Below are 20589 nucleotides of genomic sequence, written 5' to 3'. Positions count from 1 at the left end.
AAAATTGCTTTGGGCAGCAAGTAGTTAACAATGTCCAAACCTTGTTTCAAGCTGTGCACCTACCATATAACACAGTTCACATAGCTAAATTGCAAACCTTTTAACAAAGTAATTGAGTACATTTTTACTGTATTTGGAATCAAACCACTAATAACAGAATATGTTGCTGCTACAACCTTTTCCACTCAGAAACTGTTGCATATCCTTTGTTGATCACTTAACCTTCTAATAGACATGTAAAACATGTAGTCTAGTTAGTACACATTGCTCTACAATGTAGAAAACACTGACGTAGCATTACTATGTTTTTTTTTCATTAACTCAGGTCGAAAAAAAAAAAAAAACTACCCGAGAGAGAGGTTAGCAAATATTATATATTTACTTAGTTGGAAAGGATGTGTGGTTTGTGTATCTTTAATACAGTAGCTAGTAAGGATTTGCCTTGTTGGCATTGTGTCATGTGACACGTTGAAGAGCGCCTACATTTTGTTCGAGATGTACTTATTTATACAGGTAAGACTTAATGTTATAATTTTATCTTTAAACTCTTATTAGCATTATATATTTCATGATAGATGGGTGTTAATGTAACTATTACCAAATCATTAAAGAAATCAGGATCATTACATGCAATTGTGACATACTTTTAAATATATATATATATAATGGTTACAGATAGGCTGATTATTTGGCCAGTCCAACACATAACTATTGAGAACCAGTCACGGATTAGTACTTGTAATATTCAGAATTACTTCCCCTATATTAAAACATTATAAAACACAGCTTTAATAAACACAGATTGATCTGAGAGTGACAATTAATGCTTTAAAATGTGGCTAAACAATGCTTACAGATATTAGAGGTTGGAAGTGCAGATACAACCAAACCACTCTTTTTTTTACAAAAGATCATTCCAAAAAAAAAATGCATGTATTATGGATTTGCTAAATGTGTTTTTTTAGACTTAAGCCTCATACACACGCTTAGATTTTTGGACGACCGAATGTCAGTTTTTTTGTGGCATGCTAGTCTCATGTCAAAAGTGAAGAGGTTACTCACAATACAAAAATTTTTGTACGACAGAATACAACGTCAGAAGTGACGTAATGTGTTGAATAGTTTTACATGTATTCTTTCGTTTTTGAGCATGCGTAGTCTTGCTGTTACGATTTTTTTAGTACGAAAACCATTTGATCTGAAAATAGTCTGACAAAAAAAAAATCGCCCGGGCGAAAGCACCGTACTAACGATCTGAAAATCGGCAGACAGCTCGTCGTACAAATTTTTCCATCCGATTTTTATATTGTGTGTATGGGCCTTTACAGAGGAGGGAGGGAAACCATTTTTCAGACACCCCTGGCCCTTCTTTTTAAAAAAAAAGTCAACTGGAGGATGTCTTGAGGAGTGTGTAAAAAGATTTGAAGGGACAGAGTAAAGATTACGGGTTAACATTTTCTTAAAGATGACAACTGAGGAGTCCTCTGTTTGTTCGCCATTGCTCAAGCTTTGTTTTGCTACGGGTAGCACTGCCTGTCAATTATTGTTTTACGTGTCTGATCATTGATCTGCATGGGCCATTAATGGCCACTATACAGCAGCACAAAGGCTATTTTCTTTTAACTATGGCTGACCTCACTGCTAAGGATGAGCTTGGGTCGAGTTCAACATGAACCCCAGCTGTTCGCAGTTCCAGAAAATAGTAAACTACCGTGATTGTTTGCTCACATTGTTGACATGTTATGTACCAGCCCCCACTCTATAAAAGTAAGTTTTCCCTGCAGCTTTGGTCAGTGTGTGTTGGAGTTGTTTTTTGATAGGGATTACAAATGGCAGGGAAAGTTAAAGTGTTAGTAAACCCAGGACCCTGCATTCAATATATCTGGTATCCCACAGTACGTAGAACATGGAAATGCAATTATTTTAGTAAATATAAACTGCTAAATACCTTTTCTCATCAGCAGCATATAGCAGTCTTGTGACTTCTATCAGTGCTGCTTAAAACTTGTAGGAGATGTTTTCATTCTACTGTGACTGTCCTATGAGGCTGCAGGACCTCTGATCCTCAGTCTGGGCAGTGCTAATTTGCTCTGTGCTGATCACATGCACCCTCTCATGAAAAAAAAAACTCTCTAGCAATACACACCAAACTGATCATGTGCAGAGTGAGAGTGACTCCAAAGGCTTTGTCTTATCAGGAGATGGATTGGGGACAGTGGAAGAAGGGGAGGATAAAGAAAACAGGATAAAAAAGCAGTTTTACACAATGCGGAGTATTAACACCTTAGGTTCCACAGCGAGTATTACAAGAATGCTTTACTGCATACACAAATGGAAGAATAGTGTATATCGCGCTAACACCCAAAAGTCTATCGGATAGCAGCCAGCACAACACTAGAACAAGTGTAAACCAAACTAAATATAAAGATAAGATAAAATTATGTACAGTGCTTAAAAATTTGTACTACTACAAACTCATCTGTATAGAAGCCAATGTATACATAGTGTGAAAAATAACCACAAGAATAAAAAAGGAATAACAAAACAGTAAAAAGTGGTGTGAAAATCACACAACTCAAGTAATCTATAAGTCCATATGCTATCATATAGAAGTTGATAAAACGTAAATGGAATAGTCTATCAGTAGATAGTGAGGAAAAATAAACTCTATAGCAGGAAAAGGTATTCCACATGCCGTCAGTGTTGAATGGAAAAACAACAATGGAACCACCACCGGTTGCGTGAAGGCTTACCGGAGTATAGGGACTCAACTGGGCATATGCTCAATGAGTCAACAAGGCTTGTGGTGTAAGATGCCAAGGGAACCGCGCATTTATTTAAGGCTCGCCAGTTCCTTAATGTCTTGCAGGACAATTTTATGGGTCAGATGGTAAACGCACCAACTAGAAATAAAACATAACTGGATCTACTGATTACCAACAATACAGACCTGATCACAGATGTGGAAATATGGGGCAATTTAGGTAACAGTGATCACAGGACAATTGGTTTCAGTATAAATCACACAAATAGGAAACATGAAGGGAACACAAAGACACTGAATTTCAAAAGAGCCAACTTCCCTAAACTACAAACCTTGCTAAAAGGCATAAATTGGGATAAAATATTAGGAACAAAGAATACGGAGGAGAGATGGGTTTGCTTTAAGAGCATATTAAATAAGGGCATTAGCCAATGTATCCCATTGGGTAATAAATTTAAAAGAGCGAACAAAAATCCTGGATGGCTTAACTCCAATGTAAAAATGCATATAAAAGCAAAGGAGAAGGCCTTCAAAAAATACAAGGTTGAGGGATCATCCTCAGCATTCAGACTTTATAAAGAATGCAATAAGAAATGTAAGGGTGCAATTAGGACGGCTAAGATAGAACATGAAAGACACATAGCGGAGGAGAACAAAAAAAATCCCAAGAAATTCTTTAAGTATGTAAACAGTAAAAAAGGGAGGACAGACCATATTGGCCCCATAAAGAATGAGGAAGGACATCCTACAAAGGATGGGGAGATGGCAAAGGTATTGAATTTATTCTTCTCCTCAGTCTTCACGAGTGAATCGAGGGGCTTCAGCAACCAAAACTGCAGTGTTTATCCTCATGACACAACACAGGAAGCACCTCCATGGTTAACAGAGGATGGAATTAAAATTAGACTTGAGAAACTTAACATTAATAAATCACCGGGACCAGATGGCTTGCATCCGAGGGTACTTAGGAAACTCAATCAGGTGATTGCCAGACCGTTGTTCCTAATTTTTACAGACAGTCTATTGACTGGAATGGTACCAGCTGATTGGAGAAAAGCCAATGTAGCACCAATATTTAAAAAGGGCCCAAAAAACATCCCTGTGAATTACAGACCAGTTAGCCTAACATCAATAGTATGTAAACTCTTGGAGGGGATGATAAGGGACTATATACAAGATTTTAGTAATAAGAACTATATCATTAGCAGTAATCAGCATGGATTCATGAAGAATCGTTCTTGCCAAACCAATCTATTAACCTTCTATGAGGAGGTGAGTTGCCATCTAGATAAAGGAAGGCCCGTAGACGTGGTGTATCTGGATTTTGCAAAAGCATTTGACATAGTTCCCCATAAACGTTTACTGTACAAAATAAGGTCCTTGGCATGGACCATAGGGTGAGTACATGGATTGAAAACTGGCTACAAAGGCGTGTTCAGAGGGTGGTGATAAATGGGGAGTACTCAGAATGGTCAGGGGTGGGTAGTGGGGTTCCCCAGGGTTCTGTGCTGGGACCAATCCTATTTAATTTGTTTATAAACGACCTGGAGGATGGGATAAACAGTTCAATCTCTGTATTTGCAGACGATACTAAGCTAAGCAGGGCAATAACTTCTCCGCAGGATGTGGAAACCTTGCAAAAAGACCTGAACGAATTAACCACTTGAGCCCCGGACCATTATGCTGCCTAAGGACCAGAGGTCTTTTTCCAATTTGGCACTGCGTCGCTTTAACTGCTAATTGCGCGGTTATGCAATGCTGTACCCAAACGAAATTTGCGTCCTTTTCTTCCCACAAATAGAGCTTTCTTTTGATGGTATTTGATCACTTCTGCAGTTTTTATTTTTTGCGCTATAAACGGAAAAAGACCGAAAATTTTGAAAAAAAATGATATTTTCTACTTTTTGTTATAAAAAAAATCCAATAAACTCAATTTTAGTCATACATTTAGGCCAAAATGTATTCGGCCACATGTCTTTGGTAAAAAAAATGTCAATAAGCGTATATTTATTGGTTTGCGCAAAAGTTATAGCGTCTACAAACTAGGGTACATTTTCTGGAATTTACACAGCTTTTAGTTTATGACTGCCTATGTCATTTCTTGAGGTGCTAAAATGGCAGGGCAGTACAAAACCCCCCCAAATGACCCCATTTTGGAAAGTAGACACCCCAAGGAAATTGCTGATAGGCATGTTGAACCCATTGAATATTTATTTTTTTTGTCCCAAGTGATTGAATAATGACAAAAAAAAAAAAAAAAAAAAATATTTACAAAAAGTTGTCACTAAATGATATATTGCTCACACAGGCCATGGGCCTATGTGGAATTGCACCCCAAAATATATTCAGCTACTTCTCCTGAGTACGGGGATACCACATGTGTGGGACTTTTTGGGAGCCTAGCCGCGTATGGGACCCCGAAAACCAATCACCGCCTTCAGGATTTCTAAGGGTGTAACTTTTTGATTTCACTCTTCACTGCCTATCACAGTTTCGGAGGCCATGGAATGCCCAGGTGGCACAAAACCCCCCCAAATGACCCCATTTTGGAAAGTAGACACCCCAAGCTATTTGCTGAGAGGCATATTGAGTCCATGGAATATTTTATATTTTGACACAAGTTGCGGGAAAGTGACACTTTTTTTTTTTTTTTTTTTTTTTTTGCACAAAGTTGTCACTAAATGATATATTGCTCACACAGGCCATGGGCCTATGTGGAATTGCACCCCAAAATACATTTAGCTGCTTCTCCTGAGTATGGGGATACCACATGTGTGGGACTTTTTGGGAGCCTAGCCGCGTACGGGGCCCCGAAAACCAATCACCGCCTTCAGCGTTTTTAAGGGCGTGAATTTTTGATTTTACTCTTCACTGCCTAACACCGTTTCGGAGGCCATGGAATGCCCAGGTGGCACAAACCCCCCCCAAATGACCCCATTTTGGAAAGTAGACACCCCAAGCTATTTGCTGAGAGGCATGGTGAGTATTTTGCAGCTCTCATTTGTTTTTGAAAATGAAGAAAGACAAGAAAAAACTTTTTTTTTTTTTCTTTTTTCAAATTTCAAAACTTTGTGACAAAAAGTGAGGTCTGCAAAATACTCACTATACCTCTCAGCAAATAGCTTGGGGTGTCTACTTTCCAAAATGGGGTCATTTGGGGGGGTTTTGTGCCACCTGGGCATTCCATGGCCTCCGAAACTGTGATAGGCAGTGAAGAGTGAAATCAAAAATTCACGCCCCTTAGAAAGCCTGAAGGCGGTGCTTGGTTTTCGGGGTCCCGTACACGGCTAGGCTCCCAAAAAGTCTCACACATGTGGTATCCCCGTACTCAGGAGAAGCAGCAGAATGTATTTTGGGGTGTAATTTCACATATTCCCATGGCATGTTTGAGCAATATATCATTTAGTGACAACTTTGTGCAAAAAAAAAAAAAAAAAAAAAAAAAATTTGTCTCTTTCCCGCAACTTGTGTCGCAATATAAAATATTCCATGGACTCGACATGCCTCTCAGCAAATAGCTTGGGGTGTCTACTTTCCAAAATGGGGTCATTTGGGGGGGTTTTGAACTGTCCTGGCATTTTATGCACAACATTTAGAAGCTTATGTCACACATCACCCACTCTTCTAACCACTTGAAGACAAAGCCCTTTCTGACACTTATTTTTTACATGAAAAAGTTTTTTTTTTTTTGCAAGAAAATTACTTTGAACCCCCAAACATTATATATTTTTTTAAAGCAAATGCCCTACAGATTAAAATGGTGGGTGTTTCATTTTTTTTTTTCACACAGTATTTGCGCAGCGATTTTTCAAACGCATTTTTTGGGGAAAAAACACACTTTTTTAAATTTTAATGCACTAAAACACACTATATTGCCCAAATGTTTGATGAAATAAAAAAGATGATCTTAGACCGAGTACATGGATACCAAACATGACATGCTTTACAATTGAGCACAAACGTGCAGTGGCAACAAAATAAATACATTTTTAAAAGCCTTTAAAAGCCTTTACAGGTTACCACTTTAGATCTACAGAGGAGGTCTACTGCAAAAATTACTGCCCTCGATCTGACCTTCGCGGCGATACCTCACATGCATGGTGCAATTGCTGTTTACGTTTGACGACAGACCGCCGCTTGCGTTCGCCTTAGCGCAAGAGCAGGGGGCGACAGGGGTGCTTTTTTTTTTTTTTTTTTTTTTCTTTATTATTTTTTTGCTTTTTTATCTTATTTTTAAACTGTTCCTTTCATTTTTTTTTTTTTTAAATCATTTTTATTGTTATCTCGGGGAATGTAAATATCCCCTATGATAGCAATAGGTAGTGACAGGTACTCTTTTTTGAAAAAATTGGGGTCTATTAGACCCTAGATCTCTCCTCTGCCCTCAAAGCATCTGACCACACCAAGATCGGTGTGATAAAATGCTTCCCCAATTTCCCAATGGCGCTATTTACATCCGGCGAAATCTAAGTCATAAAATGCTCGTAGCTTCCGGTTTCTTAGGCCATAGAGATGTTTGGAGCCACTCTTGTCTCTGATCAGCTCTATGGTCAGCTGGCTGAATCACCGGCTGCATTCTCAGGTTCCCTGTTGAGACAGGAGAGCCAGAGAAAAACACGGAAGACGGTGGGGGGGGGGGGGGCATTCCCTCCCACGGCTTGTAAAGGCAGTCTAGAGGCTAATTAGCCGCTAGGATTGCTTTTACATGAAAGCCGACCGCTGGCTGAAAAGAATGATACCAAGATGATACCTAAACCTGCAGGCATCATTCTGGTATAACCACTCAAAGTTGTGAATGGCGTACCTGAAGACAAAAAAATGGTTAACAATAAAGCACAGTAAACAATAAAGTATAAATAATTACATACCTGAAAAACAAACATGATAAAACATAATAACAATAACAATAACAATAACAATAAAACACTGCAGAATAGAATACAGTAAAAAAAGAGCAGAACAATAGAGAGAGAGAATAGAGAGAGAGAACAATAAAACGACAACTATTTTTTTTTATTTTATATATATTTTTTTTTTTTTTACACTTTTTTTGTAACTAACTTTTATAACTGTAACCGGTTCCAGGTTCGGGTCTCTCAAAATGCGATGGCATCTTGGGAGACCCTGTGAAAGTGTGCCTAGTCTGTGCAATGCTGTACCCTACGCTAATACTCAACTAGTGTATGGTAGCGTTCAAAACATTCACCAATGCAAAGACCAGGATTGTCAGGACAGGAGGGACAATAATAGCGGGTGTCACGCCTATATCCGCGTTTGCTGCAGACACAACATCTTTTTGGGGGGGTTCGTTGGGTAGGGGTACTCGGGAGCACATAAAAATGCCTCTCATGCAGCCGACTGCATTTCGTTGGGGGATGTGAATGGGGGAAGTACGGGCGCTGCAGAAGTGGTGGGTTCCCAATTAGGATTGGCGAATGCAGCAGGAAGGGCACTATGGGCACGACGGGCCTGTGTTTGTCTTCTTGGTGGCAGCGGGACACTACTTGTGCTTGCCACCTCACCAGCTTGAACTGCACTTATGGGATTCGCCACGTCACCAAGTGTTACTGCAGTGCTGGTTTGACTACGACCGGGGTGTACTAGGCCGCTGGTGCTTGCCAGTTCAATAAAAAGCTTCCAAAAAAACTGTTAGCGATCGCAGGGATCAGGCCTGACTCTGCGAACGCTGCAGTTATGCGTTTAGTGTTTTGTAAGTGACAGTGATCGATCGATACTGCACTTGGGTGGGCTGGACTGGGCCGGGCGGAGGGGCAAAACGCAGGTGCTAGCAGGTATCTGGGTTGATCCCGCTAACACTGCGTTTTTGGGAACCCTAAACTGCTGGGGACGCTAGTATAGATCTGATCTGATCGGATCAGATATTGATCCGTTCAGATACTATACCACTAAAGGAGGCGTATGCTGCGTGCGTGGGTGTTAGCGGTACTGGCGCTAACCTGACGCTGCCTGGGGCCGGTGCTTGCTAGTTCACCAAAATGCTACCAAAAAAACTGTTAGCGATCGCAGGGATCAGGCCTGACTCTGCGAACGCTGCAGTTATGCGTTTAGTGCCTTGTAAGTGTCAGTGATCGATCGATACTGCACTTGGGTGGGCTGGGCTGGGCCGGGCGGAGGGGCACAACGCAGGTGCTAGCAGGTATCTGGGCTGATCCCGCTAACACTGCGTTTTTGGGAACCCTAAACTGCTGGGGACGCTAGTATAGATCTGATCGGATCAGATATTGATCCGATCAGATACTATACCACTAAGGGAGGTGTACGGTGCGTGCGTGGGTTTTAGCGGTACTGGCGCTAACCTGACGCTGCCTGGTGCTTGCTTGCCAGTTCACCAAAATGCTACCAAAAAAACTGTTAGCGATCACAGGGATCAGGCCTGACTCTGCGAACGCTGCAGTTATGCGTTTAGTGTTTTGTAAGTGACAGTGATCGATCGATACTGCACTTGGGTGGGCTGGGCGGAGGGGCAAAACGCAGGTGCTAGCGGGTATCTGGGCTGATCCCGCTAACACTGTGTTTTTGGGAACCCTAAACTGCTGGGGACGCTAGTATAGATCTGATCGGATCAGATATTGATCCGATCAGATACTATACCACTAAGGGAGGCGCATGCTGCGTGCGTGGGTGTTAGCGGTACTGGCGCTAATCTGACGCTGCCTGGGGCGACGCATATCACTGCCGGGCGATCAGGGGGCTAAACCTTTATTAGGTAATAAACGGCGGGTGCCCTGACACTATAAAAAATAAACGAACTAACCAGCGTCACCCGTAACGGTTATACGGTGATCAGTGGTGAAAGGGTTAACTAGGGGGCAATCAAGGGGTTAAAACATTTATTAGGTAGTATATGGGGGTCCCTGTCACTATAAAACGCTGACGGCGAACCTAAATATTTACCTCACTAACTAGCGTCACCAGCGACACTAATACAGCGATCAGAAAAATGATCGCTTAGCAACACTGGTGACAGGGGGTGATCAAGGGGTTAAAACTTTATTAGGGGGGGTTAGGGGGGTACCCTAGACCTAAAGGGGGGTAATACTAACTGTCCCAACACTGTAACTGTCACAAACTGACACTATGCAGTAATCAGAAAAAAAAAAAAAAAAAAAAAAAAAAAACCTGCTGGTGTCAGTTTGTGACAGGGGGGGGGGGGGTGATTGGGGGGGGATCGGGGGGCGATCGGGGGGGGGATCGGGGTGTTTTGTATGCCTGGCATGTTCTACTGTGTGTGTAGTGTGTTGTGCACTCACATTGATGTCTTCTCCCCTCGGCGCTGGAACGGAAAATACCGAGCCGAGGGGAGATGACATCATTTCCTTTGCTGCTGTTTAGCATACAGCAGCAAAGGAGTGTTCCCATTGGCCGGCGGCGATCGCGAGGGGGGGGCCACGAACGGATGGCCTCCCCCTCATCTCGGATCGCCGGGGAACAGAACGGGACCGCTTCGGGCACCGGGGGGGGGTCCGATCGGACCCCCCACCCGCGAGAGGCAAATCACGTACATGTACGTGATTTTGCCTGCCCGTGCCGCCTTGCCGACGTAAATCGGCGTTAGGCGGTCCTTAAGTGGTTAATGGGGTGGGCGACTACATGGCAAATGAGGTTCAATGTAGAAAAATGTAAAATAATGCATTTGGGTGGCAAAAATATGAATGCAATCTATACACTGGGGGGAGAACCTCTGGGGGAATCTAGGATGGAAAAGGACCTGGGGGTCCTAGTAGATGATAGGCTCAGCAATGGCATGCAATGCCAAGCTGCTGCTAATAAAGCAAACAGAATATTGGCATGCATTAAAAGGGGGATCAACTCCAGAGATAAAACGATAATTCTCCCGCTCTACAAGACTCTGGTCCGGCCGCACCTGGAGTATGCTGTCCAGTTCTGGGCACCAGTCCTCAGGAGGGATGTACTGGAAATGGAGCGAGTACAAAGAAGGGCAACAAAGCTAATAAAGGGTCTGGAGGATCTTAGTTATGAGGAAAGGTTGCGAGCGCTGAACTTATTCTCTCTGGAGAAGAGACGCTTGAGAGGGGATATGATTTCAATTTACAAATACTGTACTGGTGACCCCACAATAGGGATAAAACTTTTTCGCAGAAGAGAATTTAATAAGACTCGTGGCCACTCATTACAATTAGAAGAAAAGAGGTTTAACCTTAAACTACATAGAGGGTTCTTTACTGTAAGAGCGGCAAGGATGTGGAATTCCCTTCCACAGGCGGTGGTCTCAGCGGGGAGCATTGATAGCTTCAAGAAACTATTAGATAATCACCTGAATGACCGCAACATACAGGGATATGTAATGTAATACTGACACATAATCACACACATAGGTTGGACTTGATGGACTTGTGTCTTTTTTCAACCTCACCTACTATGTAACTATGTAACTATGTAACTATGTATGGAACCTTTACGCCTGTAATCCAGATCAAAGTAGAAGATGGTCCATCCGTTCAGGGAATGACTCCGAAAAACAGTCCTCAAAAGTGGCCAATGTGATGGACTAGGTCTTCTCATGTAGTCAAAACAGTGTAACCAGAAAAGAAAATACTCCACATAGTGTGAATCCGTAAAAATGTTAAAAATTTAATAAAATTGGGAACACTCACATTTGGTAAGTAGATTAATCGCTTGAAATGTACAGTCTAGGCCAGTGATGGCGAACCTTGGCACCCCAGATGTTTTGGAACTACATTTCCCATGATGCTCAACTACACCGCAGAGTGCATGAGCATCATGGGAAATGTAGTTCCAAAACATCTGGGGTGCCAAGGTTCGCCATCACTGGTCTAGGCAATGCAATGACATCAGCGGTGCTCTGCGTTTCGTCTAAAGAGACATCATCTGGGGTATGAGCCAGCTGTGGTCACCGCGTTTATATAAGATATGAGGCCCCCAATAACATAAATGCCAACCTGTGATTGCAATTAGCGCTTCCAACGTATTGTCATCACACTTCCTGATTAGCCAAAATGGCGCTGGGGTGTGCGTTTCAAGCCTCACTCTGAGGTAAGTTAGAAAATCCATTGTTTTCTATGGAGGCAGGCCAATGCGGGTCAAGCCTCGCAGGAATGCTTTACTGCATATACAGATTGATTTTACTGTTGTGGGTTTAGTAACATATGCTAGTTCTACTTGCTAAAGAAAATCTTTTTTTTTTACATGCAGTCAGAGATACTGTTGTACAGTGGTTTAGTAAATTAGGTAGAGATTTGAGAGTGTTTGCAAGGACAGGTAGATGTTGGTGTTCATTGGTGAAAACATCCATATTTACACTGAGTCACAGACACATTGAGGGAATTAACAATGCGTGGCACTGGCATAAATACTGTGCCACTCTTCTAAACTGAGAAAACACAACAGATTCTGCTCCCATGTAAGAAAAGGGGTGCAAGCTCCTAGGAGAGATTTGCTCTGTTTTTTATGCTGTGTCTGTGTCAGGCACAGTACAGAGAATTGGAGAGCTGGAGCTTATCAATTAGAAATTAAAGGCCTGCATACTGATGTCAATGACACAAAACCAGCTTTAATATAATAAGTAGAGGGTTCACAACATACAGTCTGTGCTATCTCCATGACTGGGGTTACATGTGTTAGAGCGGGAGGTGAACAGGTGAAGCTATATGTTGCAAACCTCTACCTATTACATTAAAGCTGGTTTCACATTGGTGAAGACATCAGTGCATGACCTATTCATTTCTATTTAACAAGCAGAACAGCTGAGTGGGGATGCGTATCTGGGCATGCACATCATGACGGTTGAAGGTACAGGGAAAGAGACGAGTTTGGAACAGTATAACTACTATTGATTCCACAAACTCGGAGAGCTGGAAATGCTTGCTTTTGCTCCCTCTTCAACTGAGAGTGAGAGGGAGATGGAAAGCACCTGGTAGAGGCAGAGCTAATTAGAGGGCTTACCTTACACCTCTTGTCTAGTACCCCCTGGAGTTTGTGGCAGTGTGTAGCAGGAGAAGGAGTTGCATGGGTGTCTGTGGTAGGTCTTTGCATGGGTGCCTGTGGTAGGTCTTAACAGAGTGGGTGGTCAGTCAACAGTCTCGATGCTGCTGACATGCTGCAGATGCTCAGATTGGAGAATGGTGGTTCCCAGGTGGAGCACAGGATCTTGCAGATGCAGGAAGAAAAGCCATAGTCAAGATGAACCAGAGTCAGCGACAACCGTGTAGCAGAGGTACCAAATCAGAAGACCGGAGCAGGGTCAGAAGGCAGGCCGAGGTCGATAACAAGAGAAAAACTCACCCAAGCTCTACCGCTATATAGTATAGTTGGTGTGTAGAGTAGTCGGTGCTCTGGCTAATTAAGCTCACAAAAGATCCATAGAAAGTACAGGCCGGCAACTCGACAGCTTCTCCATAAAAATATTTATTTAAGCATTACAGCAGTAACATCATCCAAAAATGCTTACGCGTTTCGACCTTAAGCCTTCATCAAAAGAGGTCGATAACAGATGAGCAGCAGGCAGAAGTCAGGTCACAAGCCAAGGTCAGTAACAGATCAGGATAAAGCTGAGTAAGGGAGTAAGCCAGGTCAAATACAAGATAGCAGGATGCAGGTCGGACCACGAGTCACAGGAGCTGAGGACCACTCAGCAATTTTCTTTAGTTGTGATAAACTCTAAATTGGCCTCTGGGCACCAAAAGCCAGCTAATAAAATTGCTAAGTCATGCTAATTCATGCTAATGCACACACAGAGGAAACTATGATTTGAATATGTAATGGTCCGCAAGCTGAACCATGCATGCATGCAAATCTTCTGACACGGCCAACCAATTAACCTATTGTATATACATAAAACACAATACAATACAGAGTTATCTCTGTGCCAATTCCGTGGTCATAGGATATAATTAAGCAACTGATTAAAATAAACAGCCAAAAAGAAAGAAAAAAGTCTTATTCCCGGAGGTGTAGGAATAAATGTCAATAAAAAGATCGGCTAACACCATAGATGCTTGCAAGGCTGCCTTTAAAAGTGGGCTGGGAATCCACAATCTGAATTGCAAGAGGGAGGGGAAAAAAAGCGCCAATCAGGCATGGTTTGGCACAATTTATTAAAAGATAAAAAACAATATAAACAGCAATTGCACTCACAAATGGGTGTGGTGGGGTATGATGACAGTTCACAGTGGATGGGAAATCTAAGTGTGAACTGGGAGCTATGGTTCTTATTCGTTATAGGAAGAAGGCAAGCTGTATAGAAGGAGCGAGATCAGACTGAGATCTGTCCAGAGGGAGCCGGCGTCGAGCTGCCCTGTATAGTCAGGATGGTCTGTCCAGTGTTCGGATATCCATCCAAAGTGTGTATCTCCAGCAGGAGTGTAGAGAGGAGCTGTTAGTCCAGCCGCCGTGAGAGCCAATGGGAGCGCGTTTCGGAAGCAAGCCACGCTTCCTTCATCAGCCTGCTGTGTTCAGTGGAGACACACTGTTTACTTCTTCTTCTGCTGGATTCTTCACTTCTGGACATTAATCCCTCAGTAGTAGCCACCTCAGGTGGACAGATCCCAGGCTGATCTCGCTCTCTCTATACAGCTTGCCTTATTCCTATAACGGATAAAGACCATAGCTCCTGGTTCACACTTGGACTTCCCACCCACTGCAAACTGTCATCATCCCCCACCAGACCCGCTTGTGACTGCCATTGCTGTTTATCTAGTTTTTATCATTCAATAAATTGTGCTACACAATGCCTGCTTGCCGCTTTTTCCCTTCCCTCTTGCAATCAACCTATATGCATGTAATTTGATCACAAGTACTAGCAGACAGTTCATATCCTGTCTGCAAGGTCAAATCTGGTGGGGATCAGTGGCAGTTTTTTATATTGAAAACTGCCATGATCCCATTGTTAATCAATAATGGAACCCTCTCTTGTTTCTGTTTCACTCTGAAAGAGAAACTGATGGGGTGAGGCAGAAATACCTGAAATAGGTTTGTATGCTTATTACTGTAGTACACACCACTTAAATAATTTTCCTGTGCCATTACAATGACCCAGAGAGCTCTGTTAATGCTCCCCATTGTATATAGCACACTCCTACAGCAGAGTTTGTATCACAGAGTGTTCTTCCAGGGAGACAGAGAGATATACATTTTTCTGTCTCAATAATAACTTCACTTGCTGTTTGGCTGTTGCACCACCTGGAAATAAGCTGTGGGAAAGGGCTGTGCTCAGACAGAGCTGATTTGTAGACCTAGGGGGGGCAGTATGCACAGGTGAGTTGCGGACATGTGGTGCAGAGCTGAGTTTTGTACAGGGGGTGCAGAGTTGAAGACAGGGTGCAAAAAAGGAACTGAAGACAAGAGGTGCAGAGCTGAGCTGCGGACAGTTCTGGATAGGGGTGCAGAAGTAAGAAGATAGGGGTGCAGAGGTGAGTTGTGGTTGGGATGTGTAGAAGCGAGCTGTTGATGGGCATGCCGAGGTGAACTGTGGATGGTGGGGTACAGAGGTGAGCTTTAGACTGGGTGCAGAAGTGAACTTTGGATAGGGGCTCAGATAGCAAGGATAACTTGCTACAAATTTGTGGCAGTGTTGAATTGTAAGTCTGTTAACTTGCTGCACATTTTCAGTGGCAAGTTATACACTTGCAGAGCTTTTGAAGCACAAGTTCTAGTTGACACTTTTCCAATTTGTAGCAAATTTGTGTGGCAAGTCTCTAGCTAGAGCAAAGTTGCCGTATTGAGTCTACAGCAAGAGCTCTGCAAGTCACAGTGACTCCTGTGGTGGGATGACTATTGCACAACATAACTGAACCAGAAATTGCAGCAGACTTGCAGAATGTTTGCAAAGAAAGTTGATCTGGAGTCATGCAATGTGGATTTGCTGCAATTGCGCAACCAACATGTGAATCCTGGCAAGTCTAGCAAAGCTTAGCAAATCATTTTCAAACTTGCAGCTCAATTGCTTGCTATCTGGGGGTGTAGGGGGGAGCTTTAGATAGGGGTACAGAAGTGAGATTGGGACATGGGTGCAGAGGTGAGTTGTCTGCAGTGGGGTGCAGAGGTTAACAATACGCCTTTAAGCCCCTCCCCACTCCTAGTGCAATTTGGCCACACTGACCCTATGATGCGGTGCACAAAACGCATCACACAGCTGCACTCCCCCACAGGGGCAAGGAGATAGGTGAGTTCCTGCACCTAATCTCTGACAACAAAAAAACTAGAGCCCGTGACCCCGGAAAGGAAGACTGGGTGAAGATGGTAGCCCTGTCAGCCGTGACAGGGCGCAGCTGGAGGGCTTTGTTTTAAGGTAAGTTTCACATAATGTGCTAGTATGCAATGCATACTAGTACATTATGAAATTGCCTTGCAGGGGAAAAGTTTACCACCGCTTTAAATATTTTTAACTTAAAGTAACTTAACTGTGACAGTTAACATTCACAACATGCCTTGAGCCCTGGTTCACATTAGCGCGATCGCATGTGATTTGCGCATGCACTTTAGGTGCCGATCACAGGTGATCTCTGAGCAATGCGAGTTCAGCGTTACAGTTGTATGGCTGAACTCGAATTGGATCCGCACAGAAAATAGTGCAGGGACTTGTTTTTCCCCGCACTATAATCGGATCGCATGGTTGTTCTCCCCTATGCGATCCTATTCCTGTGCGAGTTCACAGTTCGCACTGTGATCTGTGAACTAAACTGGGGGTGTCATTAGCTTTGATAACTTTGTTAATGACACCCGCAGCGGTTCACACAAGGCAGTGTGAACTGCCTGCGGGAGAGGAGCGATGCGGCAACCAGCCTGTAATCGTGCTCGTTCCCGTATCGCATCAGTGTGAACCCAGGGTTAATGTAACTGTTTTGGGAAACAGTTACAGTAAATCCAAGGGTTTAGTTCCATATTAGGTACACTGGGTGTTTAGTACCAGTGCATGAGACTTTCGCTTTTAGCTGCAGGTAGAGGGCACAGGTGCACCATCCAGACTATGAAAGGCTGACAGCTGCTGCTGCTAGACGAGGCTGGACAGTGCACCTAAGGGCACTTACATTTGGGGTAGTATGCACCCAAGGATTAATGCCCAGAGGACTGGCTGCAGGATGGACAGCAAAAGAGACGTTACGTCCCAACTGGACTTCGTCAGCAAGGTGTCTACCCCTTGACCCCTTGCTGACGAAGTCCAGTTGGGATGTAATGCCGCATACGGGGGCAGAGCTTGTTGCACGGACGTCACCCGCTGCCACCTCTATGCATTGGATCTGCGGATCGTGTTTTATTGTCATTTAACAATACTTTTATTGCGCTAGTGAGCGCTTTACTTTTATACTTGCATATTTTAATAAAAAGACGGAGTACACTTAGAGTTTTCCCTTTTCTCTTTTTGGGACGATTTTTACACCATTGCTGCCATTGGTACTGTGAGGTCTCTCCTTTTCTTTATCGTACATCACGGGACACAGAGCACCATAATAATGACTATCTGGGTTATATGCTACCTTTAGGTGATTGGACACTGGCAACCAATAGTAAGAAGGTTCCTCCCATATAACCCCTCCCATACAGGAAGTGCCTTTAGTTTTTTGCCGTGTCTTGAAGGTGATGGTCACGGCTGTGGAAGCTCTTCAAACTTTCTTCAAATAAAATGTCCCAGTGAGTATGTTATATTGGATCCATTGGGATGGCATAAAAAGCTAAAGTGGATGGTACCCGAGCCTTGGTTCAAGAACGAGGTTTTGCTTGTAATGTGTCCGTTAAGGCGCTGGACCCTTGTATCCCTGGTCTTCACTTGCCCAAGGGAACCAGAAGGGTGCTTTACAGGTCCAGGGGTGTGGACCCCGTACAAAGGGGGACCCGGTCCTTGAAAGTCCTCAGTGGCGCTACCCGCCGTGATGGGGGAAGATTGAGCCTGTATCAGGCCCTGCAGCGAGTACCTGTGAGATATTTCTGTTGTTGCTAAACATGTAATGTCTTAGTATGCCCTGTGTCTCATTGCAAGCTGTTGTACCTGACGTTACAGAGGAAGCTGACAGATGCAGCTTATGTGAGTGTCTGGCGGCGTGTGCCGTGCACGCAGGGGCGTGTGCGTGCATCGGGAGCACGTGCCACGTGCATGCACGGTGTTCGTCCGCGTGCACAGGTGACGGTCGCCGCGCGTGTCGTGGCATGCCTGTGTGTGTGCGCCACGCAGGAGAACACGGCCACGCGTGCGTCACTGGGCGGCGCAATAAGGGGAGGTCACGCACTTGCATATTCATTGCTGCTTGTCGGTTAAGCTCAACAGAAGCCTAGTGTGCGGTGGGACACAGAGGTCTTGGTGTAAATTTGGACATTTGCAACAAGTTGAAGGCTGGTAAGGCTGTGGTGGCGGCTGTAGGCTAGACCCAGCTATATAACTCAGAGGGAGTGCCTTTTTTTCCTCAAAACTTGTAAGCAATGTCTTCCAGAAAACGAAGTACGGGGAGCAGGGCAAGTCCAGGGGTTAAAGGGACTCCTTCAAAAACAGGAGATCAATCTCAGGTTACTGCAGCATCAGTCTCCCCTGAAAGACCTGCGGCATTTGGCCTGGCTGAGCCATTGCAGTTGTCAGGCATAGTGGCCATTACCAATATCCCTGCATCAGCCTATGTTACTAAGGATGATTTAGCATCAGCCCTAGCTGGCCTTGAAGGCAATATAGCAGGTATGATTGCTACAGTAACACGGGGAGGGAAGAAACGTCATAGACTCCCTCCCCTGAGCCTGGTCCCAGTGGTGAAACACTTGAGCACCAGGATTCTTTTCGCATGGGTCCCTGTGATTTGGATCCAGAATGGGCAGAGGATTTAGAGGAGGAAGTCATTAAAGACAAAGAGGAAGGAGAGGCTGAAGAGTCCTTGGCTGGGGATTCAGGTTCTGAAGAACCAATTTCAGCCTCTCAATCCCAAAAATTGTTTATCCAGTCCTTGGCTGAGATGGTGAGAGCTGGATTTAAATTACCTCTGGTGCAGGGACCAGGACCCTCCTGTTCTACATTAGGGTCCTTGCGTCCTCAACCAGGTTCCCAGGCGTTTCCTTTGCAACCTATATTGGAACAGGTAATTTACGCTGACTGGGACCACCCGGACAGGACATACTTGCCTCCAAAAAGGTTTTCTTTTTTATATCCTATGGAGGAAAAATTCAGGAAGAAGTGGGATACACCTTTGGTTGATGCTGCCATTTCTTCAGTGAATAAAAGTCTAACCTGTCCAGTGGATAATGCCCAGGGATTTAAGGATCCGGCAGATAAAAAACTGGAATCCTTACTAAAAGCTTTTTTTGCAGTAGCTGGGTCAGCAGTACAACCGGCAGTTGCGGCTATCGGTATTTGTCAGGCATTGAAGGACCGTTTTAAGAAATTGGTCAGGAACCTGCCTGTTCAAAAAGAAGTTTCTGACGAATTATCAGAACTTCCTCACGCTTTATGTTTTGCGGTAGACGCATTAAAGGACTCGATTCAGCAGATGTCTCGTTTTGCGCTACTCTCAATCCATATGCGCAGAGTACTGTGGTTAAAGAATTGGTCGGCTGAGACGCCATGCAAGAGGCTACTTGCGGCCTTTCCTTTTCACGGTGAGTGTCTATTTGGGGAAGATTTTGATAAATATATCCAAAAAATCTCAGGAAGGGAAAAGCTCCTTGCTTCTGGTTAAAAGAAGGAGTAAGCAGCCTTCCTTTAAGATTCCCAACGCTCCTGGGCCAAGTGCCTCTTCCCCTAAGAGGTATCGACGGCCTCAGCCACCTACCTTTAAGAAGCCTCAAGGTCAAAAAAGATCTTGGACCCAGAAACCAGCCAAGGCCAATTCCAATCTTCCTTGTGAAGGGGCGCCCCCACTCTTGCGGGTGGGGGGCAGACTGCGGTTGTTCGCAGATGCTTGGGGAAAATTGGTTCAGGACAGGTGGGTTATTTCCACCATATCTCAGGGTTACAAAATAGAGTTTGGGGATTTTCCCCCAACCCGATATTTGGTATCCAGAGTTCCATCAGACCCAGGGAAAAAGAGGGGCCTATTCCTTGCATTAGAACAGCTGGAAAGGCAGAAGGTGATCATCGAGGTTCCGCAAAAAGAAAGATTCAAGGGGTTCTAATCTAACCTATTTACAGTACAGAAGCCGAACGGAGAAGTAAGGCCCATCTTGGACCTCAAATCCCTCAATTCCTTTCTAAACGTCCGAACCTTCCGGATGGAGTCGGTTCGTTCAGTAATCGCATCCTTGAGAAAAGGAGATTTTATGGCGTCCATAGACATCAAGGACGCATACCTGCATATACTAATTTTCGATCTGCATCAAAGATTCCTGCGATTTTTAGTAGATGGGTATCATTTCCAATTTGTGGCACTTCCATTCGGTCTAGCCACAGCCCCTCGGGTATTCACAAAGGTTCTGGCCCCAGTGTTAGCATTCCTAAGGTCATGGAAGATCTCTGTGGTAGGATATCTGGACGACCTTCTGTTAGGGACCATATTTGGATTCTAAATATGGACAAATCAGCCCTCCATCCAGCTCAGGTCTTAACATATCTGGGTCTGGTCCTGGACACAACCCAAGAAAGGGTAATTCTACCTCCCTTAAAGGTCATCTCCATAGTGGAACTGGTTCAGAAGGTCAAGGGGGTAGAAGGTCCTTCGATTCGTCTGTGCATGAGGCTGTTGGGCAAAATGGTGTCATCCTTCAGCGCAGTTCCTTATGCGCAGTTCCACTCCAGGATGTTCCAGAAAGCTATCCTGGAAGCTTGGGACAAGTCGGTTCAGACTTTGGATCATCCCATGTCTCTATCCCTACAGGTAAAAAGGGAACTCTCTTGGTGGGCAGAGACCAGCAACTTG

At 44.0% G+C, this 20589-nt stretch overlaps 1 protein-coding gene across 1 annotated transcript in view; it reads left to right on the top strand.

Moving 5' to 3' along the window:
- The first annotated feature begins 406 nt into the window (after positions 1-406).
- SLTM (SAFB like transcription modulator) overlaps positions 407-20589 on the top strand; it is a 214329-nt gene continuing 194146 nt past the window's right edge. Inside the window, exon 1 of the mRNA XM_073618821.1 lies at positions 407-513. The gene's annotated coding sequence lies outside the window, so the exon portion shown is untranslated. The remainder of the gene's footprint in view (positions 514-20589) is intronic.

Source organism: Aquarana catesbeiana, linkage group LG03 (genome assembly GCF_042186555.1).
Source record: "Aquarana catesbeiana isolate 2022-GZ linkage group LG03, ASM4218655v1, whole genome shotgun sequence".
Lineage (NCBI taxonomy): Eukaryota > Metazoa > Chordata > Amphibia > Anura > Ranidae > Aquarana > Aquarana catesbeiana.
This window is presented reverse-complemented; position numbering and strand designations above follow the sequence as displayed.